This window comes from Vitis riparia, chromosome 18 (assembly GCF_004353265.1).
Source record: "Vitis riparia cultivar Riparia Gloire de Montpellier isolate 1030 chromosome 18, EGFV_Vit.rip_1.0, whole genome shotgun sequence".
Taxonomy (NCBI): domain Eukaryota; kingdom Viridiplantae; phylum Streptophyta; class Magnoliopsida; order Vitales; family Vitaceae; genus Vitis; species Vitis riparia.
Window position 1 is genome coordinate 32,558,088 of NC_048448.1, and position 12,929 is coordinate 32,571,016.

The 12,929-nt window shown below is 34.1% G+C and overlaps 1 pseudogene; it reads left to right on the forward strand.

Moving 5' to 3' along the window:
- The first annotated feature begins 5,789 nt into the window (after window positions 1–5,789).
- LOC117905882 lies at window positions 5,790–12,675 on the forward strand (annotated as a pseudogene).
- The last annotated feature ends 254 nt before the right edge of the window (window positions 12,676–12,929 follow it).

The window sequence follows — 12,929 nt, forward strand, 5'->3', positions numbered from 1 at the left end:
TACACTCTAAAGCAAACAGGTATGGTTGAAAGGTGACATAGGATAATACGAGAACTTGGAATGACCATGTTATTTCATAGTGGAGCTCATCTGTTTCTATGGGTAGAAGCTCTTTCTACTGCTATCTACCTAATAAATCGCTTGCCTTCATCTGCTCTTAACTCTAAAACTCCATACTTTGCACTTCATGGCACTCATCCCAATTACACTTCACTTTGTGTCTTTGGTTCCAAATGTTTTCCTTATACATGGGATACAAGGCAACACAAGTTCAATCCAAAAAACTATTCTTTGCATATTTGTGGGATATAGTGATAAACATAAAGAATACAAGTGCTTTCATCCGTCAAGCAAGAAGTTTTTTTATCTCGCCATGTGGTTTTTGATGAACTTTTTTTCCTTATAAAAACACTCAAAACCAAAGCATTGTACCACCTACATCTCATTTCATAAGCATTTTTTACTCATGGTTGCCTCATACTAACTCCCCTCACAATGTTGCAATTGAATCCCAAACATTAACCCCACCATGTACAAGTTCTCTACCTGCAATACCATTACTCACTTCAGTTTCTAACTCTGTTGCAAGATCCTCCTCAAACGTGCATGAAAGTCAACAACTCGGGACTACACCTGAGACCGATGTGTTGCAACCCTCCACAAATGAAACATCACAACCTGAGACTAATGTGTTACCTCCCTTCCAGGTTGAATTGTCTGAGCAATCATTCAACACTCCACATATTGACATCGAACCAAATCAACTCGGCTTGCAATCCCAAACTCATCAAAAGCAACCACCACAACCACAACTAGCACTTTATATGATCACTCGATCTCAAAGAGGAATCATTAAACCCAATCCAAATTATGCCTTGACTTCCACCACCAACTCAACCAGTATCCCTCGTGAACCTCACAACATACGAGCTACTCTAGCTCATCCAGGATGGAAAGCAGCAATGGATGAAGAACTCGAAACCTTGCATACAAATAAAACTTGGGTGCTTGTTCCACGCACCTCAGACATGCATGTTATTGGTTCAAAATGGGTATTGGATAAAATGCAAATCTATTTCAATGTATGTAGAGCAAGTATGGGAGACTGGATTAGCGGCCAACATAGTAGCACCTTTGTTGTTGCACCAAATTAGTGGGTCAACCAGTGGCGGCCTTTCCGGTTTGGTCCTCACATTTGACCGGGACATCCATTGAACTGTTCACGAACCGCCGCCTGAACCAGCTATTGAGTCGGGCGGTGCTTAGCCCGAACGGTTCAAAGCCCACCTCCTTTGCTACTTTTTTTTTGGCAAAAGATTGTCCAAAATGAAAGCCCAACCTCATGACCCACTAGCCCATTTCCTACTCGCGGCCTTTTCGGTCTGGTCCTCACATTTGACCGAGGCACCCATCAAACCGTTTACGAACCACCACCTGAACCGACTATTGAGCTGGGTGGTGCTTAGCCCGAACGGTTCAAAGCCCACCCCCCTTTGCTACCTTTTTTTTTTGGCAAAAGACGGCCCAAAATGCAAGCACAATCCCCACACTCCACCAACAAGTGCAAGCCCAACCTCACGACCCACTAGCCCATTTTTACCTTGTTGTTGAATGAGGCTTTTAATGTTTTTTTTATCTCCCTCAGTTTTCGATGTGGGATAACTGAATGAATATTTTAAAGAAAAATTACATTTATAACTACATGAAAAGAGTTGAACCTCATACCCCAGGTTAAAGCAAAGTTGGTGGCACCACTCTACTACGCCCCATTTTTCATTAACATTGATTAAAAAAAAAAACAAATAAATTGCATATGTTATTTCAAAAAAAATAATATAAATAATATATATTAATAAAATATGAATTATATATTTATGACGTCACCGGTTTAACTGCTGTTCAACCACCGATTCGACCGTTGAACCGTGAACCAATAACTTTTTCGATTCAATGACTAGTTCGGTTTTTAAAACATTGATTAGAATGGTAGATTTAGATGAGATGAAATCTACTAGTGGGCATATTTTTACCCTTAGAGGAGGTGTAGTTGCTTCGAAGTCTACTAAGCAAACAGGCATTACTGAGCCTACTATGAAGGTTAAATTTATTACCTTAGGTAAGGCAAGTTTTAAGGTTGAGTGGATTAAAAATATCCACCTATATAAATGAAACTAGTACCACCTATATTTATGCATTGTCTAGTCAAGTTGCAATAGTCAAGGTTGAAAACAAGATATATACTGGAAAAATAAACATATATGCCTAAGGCACAATAGTATTCAACAACTAGTTGAGAAAAAGATCATATCCATAGATTTCATGAGATCAGAGTTGAATTTGGTTAATCCTCTTCTAAAATCACCAAATAGAAAATTAGTGGAAGAAACATCAAGGAGGGATGGGGCTTATGCCTAATATAAAGTTATGAGCAATGATAACCCAACTTACATGAATAGAGATCCTAGTAAGTAGGCTCATATGGATAGTAATTAGTTACTTGTTGACTATGTTGTACACCATTAGTTATTTATATACAAGAGTTCATCTTATGATGTATGAATGATGCATATTTTGTAACAATTGAGAATGAGTACATACTCTTAATGAGTACCATATCTCTTATGAGTGGTGTTGTGGACCTACATTTTTCATGTGTGTCCCCACTCATCGACGAAACTCGCTTTTTAATGGTGAAATATCTCAATGGGTTCTCGAAGCTAAATCTAAGTGGAATCACCATAAATAAGATTTTATTTATATTCATGATGAGTTATGAATTGCCTCTTAAGAGTAACTATCAGTGTCACATCTTCCGTGGAGTTTAACCTCATTGCTTTATAACCTACACTTTAGTTCCTTTACCTTTATTTTCTATTACTTTCCACAAATTCTCAACTCATTTCTCAATTATAACCTTTAGAACTTCATTACCTTACCAATTTCTTCATTCTCTTTCACTAATGAGGAAAGCATAATACACTAATCAAACCTTCTTATGACATCTTCCCCTAGGTCATATTAGTCTAAATAGGATCTAAAGACAAATTAAATTTGGATCATTACACTCTTTGATTCTAGAAGATTTATCAACTTATGAATCCTGTATAGAAGGTAAAATAATGAAGACACCCTTTGTTGTTAAAGGACTAAGAGCCAAATAATATTGTTTGAAGTTGGTGCATACTAATGTGTGTGGGTCTTTTAATGTACATTCATGTGAAGTGAATGAATATTTCATCACCTATACTAATAATTAATCTTAGTATGGTTATGTTTACTTTATGTATAGAAAAAATCTTAGTATGGTTATGTTCAAGGAATTTAAGGTGGAATACAAAAAGTGATTAGGTAAACATCTCCAGGCACTTCGATCAAATTAAGATGGTGAGTATATGTCGAGTGAGTTTGATCCTTTCTTAAAGGAGTATGAGATTATATATCAATTAAGTGTTGTTACAAATCTATAGACTCCATAACATAATGGAGTAGTGGAAAGAAGACATTGAACTCTAATGGACATGGTGAGATCAATGATAAACTTCTTAACACTCCCTACATCCTTTTGGGAATCTGTCTTAGAAACTGTAGAATATCTTTTTAACCTAGTTCATTCTTAATCAATACATTTGGCCTCCATAAAAATGTGAACAAGACGTAAGTATAATTTACACCATGTTTGCATATGGGGGTGTCCAACACATGTGCTGAAGCCAAAGGTAACTAAGTTGGAATCAAGGTTAGAAGTTTATTTGTTTGTAAGATATCCAAAAGGAACAAAGGGTTACTAATTTTACAGGTAGGTCAACCAAAAAGTATTTGTTAGTACAAATGTCAAATTTTTAAAAGAAGACTATATGATAAATAATAAGTTTAGAAATGATGTTGATTAGAGAGCTCTAGAAGATAGTCTCATAATATTGTAGGATATTATGGATCCAATACCACCTCCACTTATCATTCCTAATAGCACTATTACATGAGTGTCTTGTTATAGTGGAAGGGTTGTTTCACAACGAAACTAATTTTATGTATTTACAAGAGTCCTTTTTGACAATTCTAGTATAACATGAGATCAATCTCATAGATTATGATAAAGGCTTAAGTGATGTGGATGCTCATATATGGAAATGAGCTATGGAGGGATAGTTAAAATCTATGTATTTTAATAAAAGTTTGGAAACTTGTAGAAACACCTAAAGGGATAGAACCCATAGGGTGCAAGTGGGTCTACATGGGAAAGAAAGGAATAGATGGAAAAGTTGAGATGTATAAAGCTAGGCTTATAATAAAGGGTTATAGTCAGAAACCTAGTTTGGACTATAAGAAGGCCTTTTCGTTGGTAACCATACTCAAGTCCATCACAATGCTCGTCTATTATGGCACATCTCGATTTTGAAACATGACAGATAGATGTCAAGACAATATTCTCGAATATGCTCAATGAAAGATATTCAATGCCAACCACCTAAAGAATAAAGAAGGAATGTGTTTAAAATTTGTTTTGTCTAGCCACCTTCCTCTTGCAATTTTATACTTCCTTCACACTAATCAAGAAAGTTGGGGGCCCAAATATCCTAGCCTAGTACCATAATATTAATGGAAAAGAAATCAATTATAGATTCTTTCATATTTTCTAATATGGAGTGGTTTCCATATGTGCCAAATAGTCTTTTGTTCCTAGACTTCAGTCCTTTAATGAAATCAAGATTTATAATTTTGAAATTATATTAGTAATAATGAAAGTAGAAGACTGGATATGCTATTTTCAATAGCAAAATAAATACTAAAATTAGGGAAAGAAGATTTAAATAATTATAAATTTTCATGAAATCTTCATAAGCAGTAGCAAAGAGGAAAGTAAAGTTGTTATGGAAGAAAATATGGATAAAAGATAACCAAGAACCTTATTTAAGATGAATATTGTTGCAAAATAGTATATGGAGAAAATTCACTTGGAGTTATTTCTAATTGGCATCGCTATTCAAATTTTGTAAATCAGTATTTCTATTAATTTTCAATTTTAATAAGTATATGAAATAATTAACTCTCAACAAAGGTGGAAAGGAAAATAACCTATGTACTTTACACTTCACTTGAGCAAGTGGGAACCACCTATTCACTAAAATATTCAGCAACTTGTCTACTTTAATCAATTTGTACAATGACAACAAAGAAAATTCTTAACTTGGTCGGGCGTCTACTTTAAAGTTTTTTCACTAGAGCCACTTTGGAAAAAGAAATATTTGGCTTTTGAAAAAGTGAGAACATGCAAGATTATGCTAGATTGAAAGATAGTGTTCTCTATAATGGTCACACTGAAATAAGTGTTCATTTGTTTACCAAAGGGGAGTTGATTAAGATAAGCATATCAAAATACTATTGTTGCCCTAGGATCCCAGCTGCATAACTTTTTTCTAAACTTTCATCCATTTCTTCTTATCTGTACAGGGAAGACTCGGCTTCTAATGTACTCCTGTAAAAGCCAAGGTAAAATGTAACAGGAAAGAGTAATGGAAAATTACATCAAATTGCCTTCCATCGTTCATTGCTAAAGGGATGCATAAAGCAAATGGAATTGAAAATATGGGCAGCAATGCTGGCTCCACAAATGCAAAAGAATATTTTACCTTTTTTACTTTTGACTGTTGCTCTGTGTTCATAGGAGTTCCATACAAGCTTCATTATTCCTTTACAACCAATGTTAAAATTGCCGAACAAAGGCAAGCTCAGTCATTGATCAGCATCCAAAAAACTCCTCTTCTCTTTGCAAGCTTTCTTACCCTTTTTGCAAAAACAGTCCAAAAATGGCTTCTACCAGCACCCAAAAAGCTTCTTCTGTTACTATTTCTCATACTTACGATGTGTTCTTGAGTTTTAGGGGTGAAGATACCCGCAAGAATTTCACTGATCATCTCTACAAAAACTTGGATGCCTATGGAATTCGCACCTTCAGAGATGATGAAGAACTCGAGAAAGGAGGAGATATTGCATTTGATCTCTCAAGAGCTATCGAAGAATCAAAGATATTCACTGTCATTTTCTCGAAAAATTATGCCAACTCTAGGTGGTGTTTAAATGAACTTCTAAAGATTATTGAGAGCATGGAGAAAGAAGGAAAAATAGTTCTACCAGTTTTCTACCATGTGAATCCCTCAGATGTCAGAAAACAGCTAGGAAGTTATGGAGAAGCATTTGCTAACCATGAAAAAGATGCAGATGAGGAGAAGAAGGCAAGCATACAAAAATGGAGGACTGCCTTGAGCAAAGCAAGCAACCTATCTGGATGGCATATAGATGAGCAGTAACTATACTTCCCTTTACCCTTAGTTTAAAATTCATTCATGTTTTGAATTTTGTTTGGATTGAGGCTTTACCATCCATTCTCAAATCAAACCTGCATGATATTAGTTAACTACCAATTTTGTTTCTTTCCTTCTTTTGTTTGGTTGACTCAATTTTATTTGATTTATGAAGAATGGTCTTTTTTTTTTTTTTAATTAATACAAAGGTTTAAATTATGAGAGATTCTCAATTACATTTAATATTTTATTCATGATAATTTTACATTAATTTCACCTTTTTGGATCTAAAAAAATAAATAAGGGATTAAAATAAAATGAATGATTAATCTTAATTTAAGATATAATTATGAAAACACGGTAGATTGCAAAATCTTGAGAATTCTATAATACAATCATTTTTTATTTTTTATTTTTTTATTCATACATGTTGAACTCATTTTTTTATTTCCAATACAAGTTTAGATAATTTAGTATTTTTATATTGAATTTGATTTTTGAAATGATGAGTTCAATAATTTTAGGTTGAACCCTTCTCTTGAAAATACAAATTCAACGTAAAAATATTAACTAAACTTGTTATTTCTGATTATGAGTTTAATATAAAAATGTTAATCTTGTACTTTGAAAGGGCAAGTTGAATAATACAAAATTTAGTCTTTTGAAAAGACAAGTTTAGATGAGTTGAATATAAAAATACTAAATACATAATTTGAAAAAAGTTTAATATTATTAGACTCATACGTTAAAAAATAAGTTCAATGTAAAGATACAAAACTCATCATTTTAAAAAATAAATCAGGAGAAAATTGATTTTTTTTATAAGAAACTTATCTTTTCAAATAATAAGTTTAATATTTTTATATTCGAATTGTCTTTTAAAAGACGAGTTCAATATTTTAATATTTTAACTTTGAAATTATCTTTACAAATATTGAATTTATTTTTTTAAAAGATAAGTTCAATGTGAAAATACTAAATTTGTCTTTTGGAAAAAATAACTTCAATATAAAAATATTAAACTTGTATTTTTAAAAATAAGATGAATATAAAATTATTGAACTTATCTTTTTAAAAGATAAGTTCAATAAGTTAATATTTTATGTACACCTCTGACAAGTTGAATATTGCTACAATGAAATATTCTTACATTAGAATCTTTTATCCAAAAGATAAGTTCCATGTAGATTCCACTTAATATACATTATGTTAATTTAAAAAATATTTTTTAAAGAAAAATGTTTTAATTTTTTTTTTTGAATCTGTTGTAGTTACACAAAAGTCCCCAATAAGAATAGGTAGAGAATCCACAAAAACATAAACAATTAAACAAAAAAATTTCCTCCAGTTAAAACTGTTTTTATGATAGCCTTCCATATCAAATAATACTTCTCCTTCGGGATAGATCAGTAAATAACATTAAAAAAAATAAAAAAGAAATTGTTTTTAATTAAGTTTTGCCATCTTCACAACCATCTCATAGTTGTTCTCCCTCATTGATGTCACACTCACCAGAATGTTGAGGGCAGCCCTTACTACAGCTGGCTGCAGCAAACCTGGGAAGCTCTTTATTTATTTCAATAATTGAAGGATCTTCTTATCACTTTGGGACTCCTGCCTGCCTCTTCAAAACTTTTGCAATTTAGTCAGCTCAAAAAAACCTTTTAACTCTATTTTGCTGTGAGGCCCTGGTGATTGAATAATGTCTATGAATCTCATGCTCACCTATTGCAAAGATTCTCATGCACCTCCCTCCATTATCTGTCTTTTCTTTTCTTTGTTCTTTTCTTTTTTCTTTTCTTTTTTTGTGATACATAAATTCTTCAAGAAGTCTCAATCTATGCACTAAATGCTCACTCACTTCAAAGATTTCCAAGTTTGTATTATGATTAAGTGATGCATTTTATTATCCCAGAATGGAGTAACAAGTCCGTCTCATTAACCTTCCATGTTCAATTGTGATTTATCTGGCCTAAACTCCATCCCTTAACACTCCTACCATATTCCCTTGGGATTAATTTACTGGTTTTATTCTCATAATAAAACCAAAAATAAAAACATCAGAACTTGGTAAGCTTAGATTGGTGAATTGGAAGCTTGAAGCTTGGCACATTAGTAGTTATCCCATCTGAGCTCTCTAACCAAATTTTTTTGTTCTTTTGTTTTTTTTTTTTTTTTGGGTTTTGAACTTTATCACTTGGATGTAGAGTTGATAAAAACTAAATTATACTTAAATTTGTAAATATGGTAAATTGACTTGACCCATTTATTTTACATTTTATTGCTACTAATTCAAGTGTACTAGATAGAACCAAACATCACTAAATTTATTTTGCGTTTGTTATATTTGGCAACTCATTCTAACTCATGCATTTCTTTACAATTGGTAGATATGAGACTAATGTTCTCAAGGAAATTACCGATGACATTATTAGAAGATTGAATCATGATCAACCTTTGAATGTTGGCAAGAATATAGTTGGAATGAGTTTTCATTTGGAAAAATTGAAGCCATTGATGAAAAAAAAATTCAATGAAGTTTGTGTTGTTGGGATTTGTGGAATTGGTGGGATTGGTAAAACTACTGTTGCCATGGCTATTTATAATGAGCTCTCAAATCAATATGATGGTAGTAGCTTTCTTAGAAAAGTCAAGGAGAGATCTGAAAGGGATACACTTCAGTTACAGCATGAACTTCTTCAAGATATCTTAAGGGGAAAAAGTTTAAAATTAAGCAATATTGATGAAGGTGTCAAGATGATAAAGAGGAGTCTTAGCACGAAGAGAGTTCTTGTAGTTTTTGATGATGTAGATAATTTGAAGCAACTAGAATATTTGGCTGAAGAGCGGGGTTGGTTTGGTGCAAAAAGCACAATCATCATTACTACTAGAGACAAAAACTTTCTGGCTCAATATGGAGTGAATATAGAGTATGAGGTTACTACATTAAATGAGGAAGAAGCCATTGAGCTTTTTAGTTTGTGGGCCTTTAAACAAAATCTTCCTAATAAAGTTGATCAAGACCTCTTCTATGAAGTAGTACGTTATGCCAAAGGCCTTCCTTTAGCTCTGAAAGTTTTAGGTTCCAATTTCTTTGATAAGAAGACAAAAGAAGAATGGAAAAGTACATTGGAAAAGCTCAAAAGATCATCTGATGAGAGAATTTATAGTGTTCTTAGAACAAGTTATGATGGACTTGATAGTGTAGATAAGGATATATTTCTTGACATTGCATGTTTCTTCAAAGGCAAGGACAAAGACATTGTTTCAAGAATATTAGGTCCTTATGCAAAGAATGGAATAAGAACTCTTGAAGATAAATGTCTCATAACTATTTCAGCAAACATGCTAGATATGCATGATATGGTACAACAAATGGGTTGGAATATTGTTCATCAAGAATGCCCTAAAGACCCAGGAGGAAGGAGTAGATTATGGGGTTCTGATGCCGAATTTGTGCTAACAAAAAATACGGTAAGAGCTAAATGCATGAAGCTAATATTCTTATTTTTGTCTAAAAAAATACATATTTAAATGGTTTCAATTAAGTTTTATGCATTTTGGGCCTCACTTATTTTTTACTTTTATGTTTCAGGGGACACAAGCAATTGAAGGATTTGTTTGTGGAAATCTCTACACTAGAACATATAGAGTTCACTCCAAAAGCTTTTGAAAAGATGCATAGACTTAGATTGCTTAAAGTCTATCAAGTGGCTATATATGATTCTGTAATAGAACCTTGGATGGATAATAGCCCTAATGAAATGGAATATTTGGGACTGCCCCTTCCTAGAAAATTTGAATTTCCTTTTTTGGAGTTAAGATATCTCCATTGGGATGGATACTCTTTACAGTACTTGCCAAAAAACTTCGATGCAAAGAATCTTGTCGAACTCAGTTTGAGGGGTAGCACAATAAGGCAACTTTGGGAAGGGAAAAAGGTATTATTATTACTTCGTTATACTTTTTTCATATTAATTTTAAATTTTATGAAAACTTACTATTAAAATACTTTTTTTTCAGCTTCTTGACAAATTGAAGGTCATCAACCTAAGTTATTCAGTGAATCTCATCAAAATCCCGGACTTTTCAAGTGTGCCAAATTTGGAGATTTTAACTTTAGAAGGTTGAACAATGTTACCAAAAGGTAATTCATCTATCAATAATACAGTTATTACCTAACTTCATTTTTCTTGGTTTTGACAGGTTGTAGAAGACTTAAGAGTCTTCCAAGCAGCTTTGATAAGTTCAAATGCCTTCAAAGTCTTTCTTGTGGAGGTTGTTCAAAGCTAACGAGTTTCCCAGAAATCAATGGAAATATGGGAAAGCTAAGGGAGTTTAATTTCAGTGGAACATCTATAAACGAGGTACCATTGTCAATTAAACATCTAAACGGTCTTGAAGAGTTGCTTTTAGAAGATTGCAAGAAGCTTGTGGCCTTTTCCGAGAACATTGGTAGTTTGAGCTCTCTTAAATCTCTCAAACTTAAAGGATGTTCAAAATTAAAGGGTCTTCCATCATCAATCAAACATTTAAAAGCTCTTAAAAACTTAGATTTGTCAAATTGTGAGAATCTTGTGAGGCTTCCTGAGAGTATTTGTAGTTTGAGCTCTCTTGAAACTCTCTTTCTCAATGGGTGTTTAAAATTCAAGGGCTTCCCAGGAGTTAAGGGCCATATGAACAATCTAAGGGTGCTTCGTCTAGATTCAACAGCTATAAAAGAGATACCTTCATCAATTACACATCTGAAAGCCTTGGAATACTTAAATTTGTCAAGGAGCAGCATTGTGAGTCTCCCAGAGAGCATTTGTAGTTTGACATCTCTTAAAACTATAAATGTCGATGAGTGTTCAGCACTCCACAAATTGCCAGAGGACCTAGGGGAGTTGTCACGTTTGGAGATACTTTCATTTTCATACATCAGATGTGACTTGCCCTGTTTGTCAGGCTTATGCTCCTTAAAAGAGTTAACTCTACAGGGTTGCAATCTAAAGCAAGGAGTGATTAAGAGAGATAGCCGCTTGTCCTCATTGAAGACATTAATCCTAATTGATTGCAACTTAAAGGACGGAGTAGTCCTTGATATTTGCCACCTTTTGTCATTGAAAGAACTACATCTAAGCAGCTGCAACATAAGAGGAATCCCAAATGATATTTTCTGCCTATCATCCTTGGAAATATTGAATCTGGATGGAAACCATTTTAGTAGCATACCTGCTGGCATCAGTCGACTGTCTCATCTGACATCACTTAACTTGAGGCACTGCAACAAGCTTCAACAAGTTCCAGAGCTTCCATCAAGTCTACGGCTTTTAGATGTGCATGGCCCTTCAGATGGTACTTCATCAAGCCCGTCACTGCTGCCGCCACTGCATTCTCTGGTCAATTGTTTAAATTCGGCAATTCAGGTACGATTTCTATCGCACAGGACTTTTATTTTATGCAGGCAATGGATTTACATAATGCTTTTGTGCAGGATTCGGAAAATAGAAGCAGGCGTAATTGGAATGGAGCATATTTTTCTGATTCTTGGTACAGTGGCAACGGAATTTGTATTGTGATTCCTGGAAGTAGTGGAATACCAAAGTGGATAAAGAACAAGAGAAAGGGATCTGAGATAGAGATAGGGCTTCCTCAGAATTGGCACCTAAACAATGATTTCTTGGGATTTGCCTTATACTGTGTTTATGCTCCCGTTCCCTCTAACCTTGAGGCCATGATTAGAACAGGATTTCTGAATATATCTGAGAAAAGATCCATTTTTGGATCTCTCTTTGGTTTTTATTTAGAAGTAAACTGTGGCATGGCTAGCCATGGCGATGAATTCCAATCCAAGGATATTCTCTCATTTTCATCTGATTGTGAATGCTGCCAGGATTTTGATTTTGATGGTGGTCTATCATGGGTAATATGTTATCCCAAAGTTGCTATTCGGGAGAAGTATGGGACGCACTTCAAGGCTTCATTTCAGGGCTGTTATTTTGGTAAATTGAAAAGCTTTGAGGTGATAGAATGTGGGGTCCATCTTATATACGCCTAAGATCTTCATCCACCAACAGATGTGGATCTTAGCTGCTAGGAATGCCAATCTTTGTTCACGATCAACTTTCCAAGCTGAGAATGCTCAACTTGACTCACTGCCACAAGCTTCTATGAAGTTAATTTACAGCTTCCGTCAAGTCTACTTGGTTTCCTTTCTCTTTCAAAATGCTTCTAATGATCAGCAATTTAGGTACTATATATTTTTATGGCATTTAATTTAACCATTTCTTTTATGGAGACACAAGATTTACGTAGTACTGTTTGTGCAGGAGTTTGAATGCAGGTCGTTATCAGAGGGAGGGAATTAAGAAGTATTGCTTAAATAAATGGTGGCGGTTACTTTGGTAATAAACAATACAAAGTGGAGAATGTGGATTCCTCTTATGTATGCTCGTCCCACAATGATCATACCATTGGTAATGTAAAGAGAAGTTACGATGATGTAGAATACAACTTAACCAGAAGAGATTCAAAGGAACCCAACACTTGGCGTCGGGCTCCGCCACACTTGCATCAGCAATGCTTTGTTTATTATTGGTAAATCACCTCCCTTCCTCTTGTTTGGTTATATAGCTCATACTTGGGAAT